The sequence below is a fragment of the Aethalodelphis obliquidens genome, unplaced genomic scaffold (genome assembly GCF_003676395.1).
Source record: "Aethalodelphis obliquidens isolate GAN/ISIS:26980383/991018 unplaced genomic scaffold, ASM367639v1 scaffold62, whole genome shotgun sequence".
In the NCBI taxonomy this organism is placed as follows: Eukaryota; Metazoa; Chordata; class Mammalia; order Artiodactyla; family Delphinidae; genus Aethalodelphis; species Aethalodelphis obliquidens.
This window is the reverse complement of record NW_020838006.1, coordinates 2,869,900-2,882,187: the sequence shown is the minus strand read 5'-3', so window position 1 is coordinate 2,882,187 and position 12,288 is coordinate 2,869,900. Positions and strand designations below refer to the sequence as shown.

The 12,288-nt window shown below is 39.6% G+C and overlaps 1 pseudogene; it reads right to left on the bottom strand.

Moving 5' to 3' along the window:
- Window positions 1–1,508: 1,508 nt before the first annotated feature.
- LOC113610294 (1,2-dihydroxy-3-keto-5-methylthiopentene dioxygenase pseudogene) lies at window positions 1,509–1,954 on the bottom strand (annotated as a pseudogene).
- Between the last annotated feature and the right edge of the window lie 10,334 nt (window positions 1,955–12,288).

Here is a 12,288-nt window from a genome sequence, read left to right as displayed (position 1 = left end):
TGGATAATAGGTATGCACGGTAACATGAATGAGTGTAATTAGAGAATTAATGATTGCAAAAATAAGGAATAAAATGAGATCTATAACACAGTACTACTTACATAATTTAAAAATACAATAGCACAAAACTATCAATACACACTTTGAAAGAACACATACAAACAGAAAGATAAGCGGTTGCCCCTCTGTATCCAGGGGTTCCACATCCAAGTATTCAACCAACAATCAAAAATATTCAGGAAAAAAATTCAGAAAGCTCCAAAAAGCAAAACTTGAATTTGCCATTCAATGGCAACTACTTACATAGCATTTACACCATATCAGCTATTATAGGAAATTTAGAGGTGATTTAAAGTATGCGAGAGGATGTGCATAGGTTATATATAAATACTGTGCCATTTTATATAAGGGACTTGAGCATCCTCAGAATTTAGTATCTGAAGGGGGCTCCTGGAACCTGCAGATACCAAAGGACAACTACACATTTAAAGATTCAGAATCATTGCCAAAGGTAGAGAAGGGGAACAGAAGGAGACTAGGTTATGAGGATTAAAGAGAAAAAAATTTTTTAAAAATATGAAAAAAGGGGATTTACATGGACTCATGATAAATATGTGGCCCAAACAGAAGATAGTCATTAAGTCAACTCTGAACCCAAGTTTTGAAAAAGGAAAAAAATGGGCCAATTCACATTCCAGCCATCTTAACCCCCCCCCCCCCGCCCACACACACACAAAATTACAGTGGATACAATGAAGACACAGTAAAATCAGATGATCACTTGGTGTGATGCTTAATTTTAGGAGTTAACTTGAGTGGGCTAAGCGATGCCCATATAGCTGGTAAAACATTGTGGGTGTGTCTGTGTTTTTGGAAGAAATTAGCATTTGATTTCATAGACTAAGGAAGATCACCCTCACCGATGCAGGTGGGTGTCATCCAGTCCACTGAGGGCCTGGATAGAACAAAAAGGCAAAGGAAGGGCAAATTTGCTCTCTGCTTGAGCTGGGACACCATCTTTTCCTGTCCTTGGACATTGGGGCTCCTGGTCCTTGGGCCTTTGGACTCGGACTAGGAGTTCTACCATTGGCTCTCCCAGGTCCTCAGGCCTTTTGGTTTGGACTGGACATACACCACTTGGTTTCCTGGACCGCCAACTTGTAGACAGCCAACTGTGGGACTTCTCATCCTCCATAATGTGTGAGCCAATCCCTTGTAATGAGTCTCCTTCTATATATCTATATATGATCTATTGGTTCTATCTCTGGAAAACCCTGACTTGTATACTTGACTGACATGAAACTAATAATAGTAGATTGAGTAGAAGTTCAATATATAGAAAAGTTAACTTTAAGAAGGAAAGAAAACCACTGATTTCCTCTGGTGGCAAAAATATATACTCTCCACTCTTTTTTTTTTTTTTTTTTTTTTGACATAAAGGTTTTTAATCCTGTTTAAACAAAAAAGTACTTAAAGTAAACTGCCCTTCAAATATGCGGTTAATTTAGGGTTTTTCTTTGATTATAACGAATTAGGTATAATTGAATCTCAGAATTGTTAACTAAAAAAAAACAATGTACAAGTTTTTCTGTTAAAATTTAAAGTCTTGATTGTAACTGTCCTCTTTATCCCTCACATTGAAGTACCCACTGCCGTCCAGGATGTAGCGAATCTCGTCATCCAGGTGTAAATACTCCTCATAAAACATCTTAATCTTTTCTTCGTAATTTGGTAGTTTGTCTTTGCATATGGTTATTATGTCCATCCAGGAGTAGTTTCTCTCTTTTCGGATCTTTTCTAATTCTGGATCATTCTCATATTTATCAGCATCCAGCTTCCAGTAAAGGACCCCGAGCCCGCGCAGCTGCTCCAGGGCGACCGGGCTCCCGGGCTCCCCGCGGTGGGGCCGCTGTGGGTCGTCGCCTGACTTCTCCGTGTACCAGGCCTGCACCATGGCCGGGCCCAGGGGCACCGCTGCCTGACCCCGGACATGCTCCAGCCGGTCTGCTCACCACTCTTAAAAGTCAACACCTTCTCACAATATGTGGTCCTTCTCCTTTAGAATCACCTGGAAACACACTTTTTTTTTTTTCTGCCTTGGGTCTTCGTTGCTGTGTGCAGTCTCTCTCTAGTTGCGGCAAGCGGGGGCTACTCTTCGTTGCTGTGTGTGGGCTTCTAATTGCGGTTGGCCTCTCTTGTTGCGGAGCACCGGCTCTAGGTGCACGGGCCACAGTAGTTGTGGCTGGCGGGCTCTCGAGTGCAGGCTCAGTAGTTGTGGTGCAGGGCTTAGTTGCTCCATTGCACGTGGGATCTTCCTGGGCCGGGGATCAAACCCGTGTCCCCTGCATTGGCAGGTGGATTCTTAACCACTGTGCCACCAGGGAAGCCCTGGGAATGCACTTTTAAAATATACTTTCTAAAAATAAACTTTTAGCTCTGGACTCTATGGTGAATTGGATTATTGTCTAGAACTATTCACTCACTCCACCCCACACCATCTCCATGAGAGGGACATTCTTCTTCACACTTTGATTTTGAGCTTGGCCATTTTTCTGCCAATGGATGCCAGCAAACATGACACAACCAAAAGATTAAAACTTGCTTACATGATTGGGCCTGTTCTCTCACATCTCCACCTGTGTCATGAGCAGAGGTTCCCTTCTGTGGCTGCTGTCCCCTCAGCTTGGGCCCCAAGATGAATACACATAAAGCAGTCTGAGCCAAGTGGCAGTAAGAAGCCAAGCCCAGCTGCATCCTTTGCTTGAAACATCCCTATACAATCAAGGGCAGTGCAAACCAGCAAAACCCCACCAATCAGGATGCACGTGCTTTTTTTTTTTTTTGCGGTACGCGGACCTCTCACTGTTGTGGCCTCTCCCGTTGCGGAGCACAGGCTCCGGACACGCAGGCTCAGCGGCCATGGCTCACGGGCCCAGCCGCTCCGCGGCACGTGGGATCTTCCCGGACCGGGGCATGAACCCGTGTCCCCTGCATCGGCAGGTGGACTCTCAACCACTGCGCCACCACGGAAGCCCGCACATGCTGCTTTAAATCATTGAATTGATTTGTCACACAGCAGTAGCTAGCTGGTACAGTGAACTGACATTCATTGGCCTTTAATGAAAGTATTTCCTCTGAAATTAATTCAACTTTCTCACACTTCAGAGTTTGAGTCCCCAAATTAGATGACTCCCAGAAAGAAAACCAAGAGCATGTACACACATTTAGGAACTGACTCTCAGAATTAACCAATTTCTGACTTAAATAACCTTAGAATCTTCCACAAGGAAAACTTCCATAAATGCATATCCCCATTCATTAAAACAAACACAGCCCTCTATTATACAATTCTCTCATGGCCTCATCAGGTAGGTTTCCTTTTTGCACATAATGTTTTATAATTATTGGTTAATTAGTCATACCATTTCTTTTTCTCCTTTCTGTAATTCAAAAGCCTAACACAGCCCACATCTTAGAGAAGGAATGACTCACCGGCATTGCTCATAGGCTCCTTGAGGCAAATCCCAAAACTGAGAGCACAGAGAACTTCCCTGTGTCCTGCTCCCAAATCTTACAGATATCACAGTGTCATCTGACATACACCAACATACATATGCTGCCAACCAGTAGATTAAATCATATATATTAGAGAAGAGAAGGGGTTGGGAGATAAAAGTCCAGATTCAAGTCATAGTTCCTCCACTTAGGAGTTGCATGACCTTGAACAAATCACTGCCCTGCTCTAAATCTGTTTTATCACCTACACATTGCAAATGTTAAAGGATTCAATGAGATTTCGCTGTGGACACCTCTTGTTTTGTCTGCTCCAAACCCTATTTCTTCTGAGAACAGCACCCATTCTCTGTACGGTAACTATCTGATTCTCATGGGAGTGCTGGGTTTTCTTGCTCTTCTCATCTTCCTTCTCACCCTAACCATATCAAAGCCCCTCCCTTGGATCTAGTAGGTGTTTTTTTTTTTAAATTAGGAATTAGACATAAGTCAGCAGTGTAGCAGTGTGGCCTAAAAGGAGAGAAAATGAAATTGGAACTCAAAGAAAAGCTGAAATGAGAGGCAGAGTGAAAGGCCTGTTGGCTTTCAAGTTCCCAGTTTTAGATATTTCTGAGCTCAGTTACATCCTTTCCCTGCCTACAGCTTGATTTTAACCCAACTATATCCCTCCCTTTGCACTTAAGCCATATAAAATTGACTTTCATTCATTGGAATCAAAATAACACAGGTCTCAAACAAGACTTCTTCAGATTTTCTGGATTTTCCACTCCTTAATGTTTTAAAAGATGAACCTAAGACTTGGAGAGCCCTAGATGGTCCTTAGCATACAGAAGCCACTTTGAAAAAAAAACCCACAAATATACCTTTATCTGGAAAAACTGCTGTAAAAAATGGGTCTTTGGTCTCTGACTTTGGAATCAGCAGAGTATGAAAACATTTCTAAGTGTAAAGGGTAAGGATTTTCTGGTTTACCTAGCAGCTATAGTCAATCACTGAAATGCATTATTTTTTCTAGTGCTCTTAAGTTGCTTCCTATAATTGGTAAGGTAGGCTGTATTTAACCCATCTAGACATAAGAAAGAGAAAAATGTCTCTAAAACAAAGTTCATAGTTTTCGGGGGGGGGCGGTGGGTACCAGCATGATCAGGGTGAGAGCTCATGCATCTTGCTATGGAAGCTGCCTGTAGAGGAGACCCCCAGAACTGTTGCCTCAGTGTCCTGGCACTGTCTACAGAATTTAGGTAATAGCTCTAAAAATGTTGGGGAGTGATGCTTTGAAATCTGGGTGCAGTTACATTCTTTTCCAAGTCCTTAACATTCTTTTCTTTACCAAAGGGCAGATTTTATATGTCTTCCTGAGTCACTAGAATATTTCTAGGGCAGACTAACTATGGTTCTGGAAATTGGCTTTTCTAGATACAAATTAGCTAATAAACTTATCATTCTCCTTAGTCACAACTCACACGACATCCTGGAGATCCATCCTGAAAGTTCAGATGTATCAATGTTTCTTTATGTTGGTTGTAGACAGTACCTGTTTCCAGTCCCACCAGTGAAATAGCTAAAAATCTGCTACAGTAATGACTTGAAGGTTTTATCATGCTATTCATCGTGTGTACGGTTCACTGCCAACAATGATTATGCCTCACAATTCTTTCCCCAGAATTTCAAAACTCAGTAAAAACACTCATCATCTAGCACTTAATAAGTAGACAGCACCTAATTAGTTTTAGAATCTGGAATGCTTTGGAAGAAAGGCAACTTATTAGTAGAAATTTCTAAATATCTAGTAAGACTTACTTTACTTTTGTGAGTGCTGTAAATCTTTTAGCAGTTTAGTATGTAAAGCCAAGAGATTTGGGGTTGCTTACCACAAGACAGTGAGTTAGTAAAACCTGGAGTGAATTCAAGACCTCTAATTTCAGCGCATTGCTTTCACTGCAGAACTGCATAGAATCCCTTTTAATGGTGGACAGAGTAACACACAGGACACCCTAGCATTGTGATGAGGTCTGGAGCTTGACATACTCCTTTTAATCTTGTGTGCCTGTTGCCCTTCTTCTAGCATCACAGTGGAAATATTGACAGTCCAAGGCAGAGATGTGTTCAATCCAAAATGAAACACATGCAGAAAAATCAGGACTGAATTAGAAATTATGTTAATAAACATCACTGGCAGAGTACCTTAGCTTAATTAGCAAGTCAAACTCCTACAACATTAAAGTGGGTGCAAATCTGGAAAAGCTTTCAGCATTTCCATACAAGTCTGCAAGATTTGGTGTCACAGAAGGCTGAAATGTTCTGAAGGTATTTCCCAGTTATAATGACAGAATAACATATTCAAAGCTCATTTTTCTAGTCAAGTATTTAATTGCTGTTTCATGTACTTTTAGGCATAAAGTTCCCTTGAGTCAAAATGAAATTGTCCATTAGCCAGGAGACTCAGTCCCAAAATACCATTCAAACGCAGCACCTCTAATCTCTAAGAGAAGTTTAGAGAGAAGGAAAAAAATCAAGCCCTTTCCTTTCTGTTCTGTCAAATAACATTATTTTTATGATCCTGTTTCTGGAAAATCATTCAGTGGGGACCCTACAACTTATGAATCATCCAATTTCTACATACTCAGAAGTCAAAACAAATATGCTCTCCTACAACGTATTTGACTCCAGTTTTTTCATGTATTATGAAACATTTCAGATAAAGAGGAATAAATAGTATAAAGTAGTCACCATGCTAATTTCAGAAGAAAATGCTAATATGGTTATAGTCCTCTGTGTATTCCTACCCCATCACTTCCCCAACACTTTCTCCCAGGAATAATTAGTATATTGAAATTGACGTTTTATCATTTCCTGGCATCTGTTATATGAGATTCATCCATATAGATAAGCACTTTGATAATCTTACTGCAGTACTGCAGCCCACTGCATGAATACATGATAATTCATGTATCCATTGTCCTCTTTTTTTTTTTGCGGTACGCGGGCCTCTCACTGCTGTGGCCTCTCCCGTTGCGGAGCACAGGCTCCAGACGCGCAGGCTCAGTGGCCATGGTCACGGGCCCAGCCGCTCTGCAGCATGTGGGATCTTCCCAGACCGGGGCACGAACCCGTGTCCCCTGCATTGGCAGGCAGACTCTCAACCACTGCGCCACCAGGGAAGCCCCATTGTCCTCTTGATGTACATCAGAACTATTGCCCTCAGGAGCTTTTAAGAACAATGCTGCAAAATGCATAAGTGTACACATCCACTCCTGTATGTGAGTAAAAGTTACTTTAGGGTATGTGACTTGTAGTGAACTGCTGTGTTGTATGTCACGCATGTCTGCAACTTCATTAGATTATGACACACTTTCCCAAAAGGTACCACTTTAACTTTTTAATAAACTTAGAATCATCAAGCATTTTAATTTTGCCAGTACCCATGAAATGGAACCACTTTGCACATGTTTAATGGCCATTGTTTTCCTCACTTGTGAATAGCGTTTTTGCATCTTTTTTCCCCATTTTTTCTCATTTTTAAAAATTTTTGACTTTTAAGCATTATTTATATATTTTGGATACTAAAATATAGTCCAGATTGGAACATGAATGTGGAGAGCTTTCATGGGGAAAATGCCCCAAAATGTATTTAACTGAATGTCTAATGTGTTTTTATGTAGGGAAAAGCATATTGGATTCTTTTGACAATATGAATATATATTTGTGATAGATAGAGAAAACTAAGAAGACAATAAATAAAGGCAATTACTAAACTCCAGAAAAAATAAACTTGAACAGGAAAAGAAATATGAGGTTTAATTTTAAGTAATATTTGCAGAGTAATAATTATGTAAATACCATTATTGTTTAACCAAAAGAGTGGCATAATTTTATTATCAAGTAGAAAGTTTGTGTGGATGTAAAACTTAATCTTCATTTTCGATAGTACCAAAGTCAGTTGATAACATATATACTTTAGAAATCAAGGAATAGCAGTACAACAATGTCATTTAAAATTATGGAGAAAAACCCCTGAATAAATCACTAAACTATTTGAAAGCATTTTCTTCTGAGGGGTGGAGTTGGAAGTTGAGAGGACTGAGACAGGGAGCTGATGTTTTTCACTATATATGTATGTGCAGGAAGAAAAATAATTTTCTCTTTACCCTTCTAGGCTCTTGACTGAGACCGCCCTATAATAATTCCCCTTATAAATGTAAATGTCTCTTACAAAAGGGCAACTTCTCCTTGGTTCTCAGAGCTTCTCCTGTGTCTTCTGTTGCATAAAAATAATTAGCCTAAAATAATTCTATGCCAAAGAGGTATATTTTGGGTCGATATATTCTGCTCCGCTTCCTGTAGTATTAGTCAGCAGCCTTTAAAATGCATATATGTACTGCTTTGATAAAGATAAAAATTAAGTTTAAGATACTATGGATAATAATTATAAACACACACATAAAAAATGACATAGGAAGCCTGTGAACCAAATGTTTAACAGTGTTTGTATTGAGGTAATGAAATTGTAATTGACATTTATTTTCTATTTAATACTTTTCTGAGTTTTCCAAAATTTCTAAAAAAATATATATATATTCATTTATGGCAGAAAATTGGTGTCATTCATTTTTAAGATGAAAAAGAGATGATGATGGAGAACAAGATCATCCTTCAAAGGGTGTGTGGGCAACCAGCTGGAAAGGATGGGAGGAGACAAACAGAGAACAATTAGGAGACAGTTGTAATTGTGTGCACTGGGAGCCACGAGGGGCTGAACCAGAGTGTCTAGTCCATGGATATGTGAAAGAGGTCAAGTGAACATGCCCTGGGGAGAGACTGGATATGGGATAAGGTCGGAGGATAAGTTCTGGGAGACTTAAAATTCCTGGTTTGGGTGAGATGGGGTCCCATTTACTGAGATGGGGAATTTGTTTTGTGGAACAAGCTGAGTTTCCTTTTGGAGGTACCAAGGAGTTACCGGTGTACCTTCATTACACCGTAATAACCAGGGCAATCTAACTGCTGTAACTGACAACCCCAATTCTCAGGGGTCTAAGACAACAGTGTTCTTCATTTCAGCAAAACATGGATTGAATGTTCCTGGCTGGTGGACCTCATGCCCTACCATCCTCCAACATTGTCAGGGAAGAGAAAGAGCTTAGAGGACCATGCAGGGCATCACAGGGACCAGAAATGGAAGCGATGTGTGTCAAGTCACCCATATTCCATTGGCCATAAGCCTATCACATGGCCTCACATAAATGCAGAGAAGGTTGGCAACTATGTGGCTGGTAACATACAAAAAAAGAAAGCAACAGTTTGGGTGGCCACGTAGTACTATCTCCATGCCAGTCACCCAGGTGGGGAAGCTCAGGAGACAGAAATGAGAGGCTGGATCTTAGAAGTCTAAACCAGAGAAAAGACTAAAAAATTATCATTGTATAAATGGTAGTTGAATTCAGGATGAGGAGACTTAGGGGAAATAGAGACCAAGAAAGAAGGAAGATGAATGAAAGCTGAGAGAGTGTGTAAGGGTAGATAGAGGAACAGAATAGAGGCAGAGAGGAAATGGCTAGAGATGGAGTTAAATCAGACAGGAGACCATGTGAGTAAAGAAGGAAGTCAGAAAGGGGAATCACTTAAGGGCGTTAAAGCTTCTGTTGACCTTGGCAAAGAGAAAGACATCAATAAATTTAACACAAGCAGTTTCAGTAAAGGTTTGAAGGCAGGAAACAATAATTGGGGGTTGTGGAGGAAATGGGAAATGAGAAGAATGAATAACAATATCTCTTTGGATTCCTTAAGTGCTTTGAAGGGAAGGAGAGAAAGAGGCAGTGATTGGAGCAGGGGTCCTGGGTGATGGAGAACTCCATGTCTTTATTCAGAAACCATTTTATTTCCTATTTTTATTAGTCAGAAATACCTAACTGCCAAATAAGCTCTGGTTCATGTAACCACACTGGGTTGGTGTAATTCCAGTGAAAAAGAATATACTGCTTTACTCAGACTGAATGTCCCTAGCAAGAGTTTTAAATGATTGATTACAATTTGTCCTTTCTCCTTATTATTTATATTAAACTGTGTTAAAGTGGGGCCCCCAGTTTGAAAGTCCACATTTTCCAGTAAATTGCTCAAACCTGTGGCTGTAATGAGTTCTCCTAATTAAATTCTGTAGGGGGACGATTTACGCTTTGCAGGGGACATAAAATAGTCTAGGATTAGAAAAAGGAAACCATGTTATTATGGGGTAGGGGAAGGAAGCTACAAGAAAAGTTACGTTTGCTAACAAAATAATTCATGCTATGTGAAATTATTTATTTAAAAAATTTTATTTTTAAAATGGTTTAGTAATGCCTTAATTCCCATATGAAAATAGAAGCAATTACAATCACTATCCAGAGTCCTGGGAAGGTAGGCATGTCCTTTAGGCCTCAAATGCCCACTCAGCTGTCATGCTGAGCTATCTCCATCTGGTACAATTGTCAGATACAAAGTGATTGTGGAAACTGTATTAAAATTGGGAAGTGGCTTAAGCTGTTCAGAAACATCTGCTTTTTCCCCATTTAGGAGTTGTCATTCCATAAGCCTGAAAGCCATCCCTTGGTCAGTCTAAGTTTCTGGAAACCTGGTGCCTTTGTTACTCTGAATTGTGCCCCCCAAGCAATGCCATGGCAGAAGTCCCTTGTCACAGGCTGGGAAACTCATTTAAAGCTTCTCAGCAGAGTAACCAGAGGAAACAGGGGTAGGGAAATCACATTTTCACATGAGAAATTATGATGGGCTGTGATCTCGGCCGGCCCATGAATTTCCAATGGTTCTCCATTTCCACATGCACTATTTCAGTCCTAATCAGCCGATAGAACGCAGCCATGGGGGTGATACTTCACAAGCACTGTGCCTTATTGAACAGTCACAGGAGACTGCCAGTCAGTTTTCAGCTCATAAAATTTGCCCCTCAAAGTACAAAAGGAGTACAAGTAAATCTGTCTTTACAGGCCCAGCATTTGAAGCAACTAGAAGGCAGCTTGCAAGCATGAGAGTGTCAGAGACTCAGGGCAAAGCTTGGGTTTTCAATAGATAGTAAATCAGAGCTGGAGCATCTTCTATGTGGAGCAAGGTGGGGATGGCACTACTGGGCTGGAAGTGAATGGACGCACACAACTACAAGAACTAGAGAAACACCTGGAGGCCAGGGCCTTGCTTCCTTGTAGCTTTCTTGGAAATCAGAACCTAGGACAATTCCACAGGATGCACAAATTCCAAATACTTGTCCCAGATGAATCCGAACAGGCAAAATGTAGGTGGACTTCGTCCTTAGGTTCCTGAAGCAAAAAGTTGTCCATCAGCCAATTTCTAAGTAAATAAACCTGTGGAAGTACATAAAAGATGAAGCCTCTGCTTTTTTTTTTTTTTCATTCTGGAGGGTAAAAATGTCAGAAGGGTATAGAGTCAAATCATAAATCCTACCTTATTGAAAATTAATAGTGATTATTTGATCTTAAAAAAACCTTTCTTTGATAATAAAATATGAAACCTAAAAGGAACTACTTTATTTTTTCTCCAATTAAAAAAAATTTTTTTCTTGTAGTATAGTTGATTTACGATGTGTTAATTTCAGGTGTATAGTTATACACACACACACACACATACACACACACACACACACACACACACACACATATATATATATATATATATATATATATCTCCATTCTTTTTCAGATTCTTTTCCCATATAGGTTATCACAGAATACTGAGTAGAGCATCCTGTGCTACACAGTAGGCCCTTATTAATTATCTATCTTGTATATAGTAGTGTGTATATGTTAATCCCAATCTCCTAATTGATCACTTCCCCCTGTATTTCCCCTTTGGTAACCATAAGTTTGATTTCGAGATCTGTGAGATGTTTACTGTTTTGTAAACAAATTGATTTTTATTATATTCCACATATAAGTGATATCATATGATATTTGTCTTTCTCCATCTGACTTACTTCACTTAGTATGATAATCTCTAGGTCCATCCATGTTGCTACAAATGGCATTATTTGGTACTTTTTATGGCTGAATAGTATTCTATTGTATATATGTACCACATCTTCTATATCCATTCATCTGTTGATGGACATTTAGGTTGCTCCCATGTCTTGGCAATTGTAAATAGTGCTGCAATCAACATTGGGGTGCATGTATTGTTAGAAATTATGGTTTTCTCTGAATATATGCCCAGGAGTGGGATTGCTGGATCATACGGTAGCTCTATTTTTTAAGGAGCCTCCATATGATTCTCCATAATGGTTTACCAATTTACATTCCCACCAACAGTGTGAGAGGGTTCCCTTTTCTCCACACCCTCTCCAGCATTTATTGTTTGTAAATTTTTAGATGATGGCCATTCTGACTGGTGTGAGGTGATACCTCATTGCAGTTTTGATTTGCATTTCTCTGATAATTAGTGATGTGGAGCATCTTTCCATGTGCTTTTTGGCCATCTGTATGTCTTCTTTGGAGAAATGTCTATTTAGATCTTCTGTCCTTTATTTGATTGGTTTGTTTGTGTTTTTGATATTGAGTTCAATGAACTGTTAGTATATTTTGGAGATAAATCCCTGTCGGTTGCTTTATCTGCAAATATTTTCTCCCATTTGTTTTGTTTATAGTTTCCTTTGCTTTGCAAAAGCTTTTAAGTTTAATTAGGTCCCATTTGCTTAATTTTGTTTTTGTTTTCATTACTTTAGGAGGTGGATCAAAAAATATATTGCTGCAATTTATGTCAGACAGTGCTTCATCT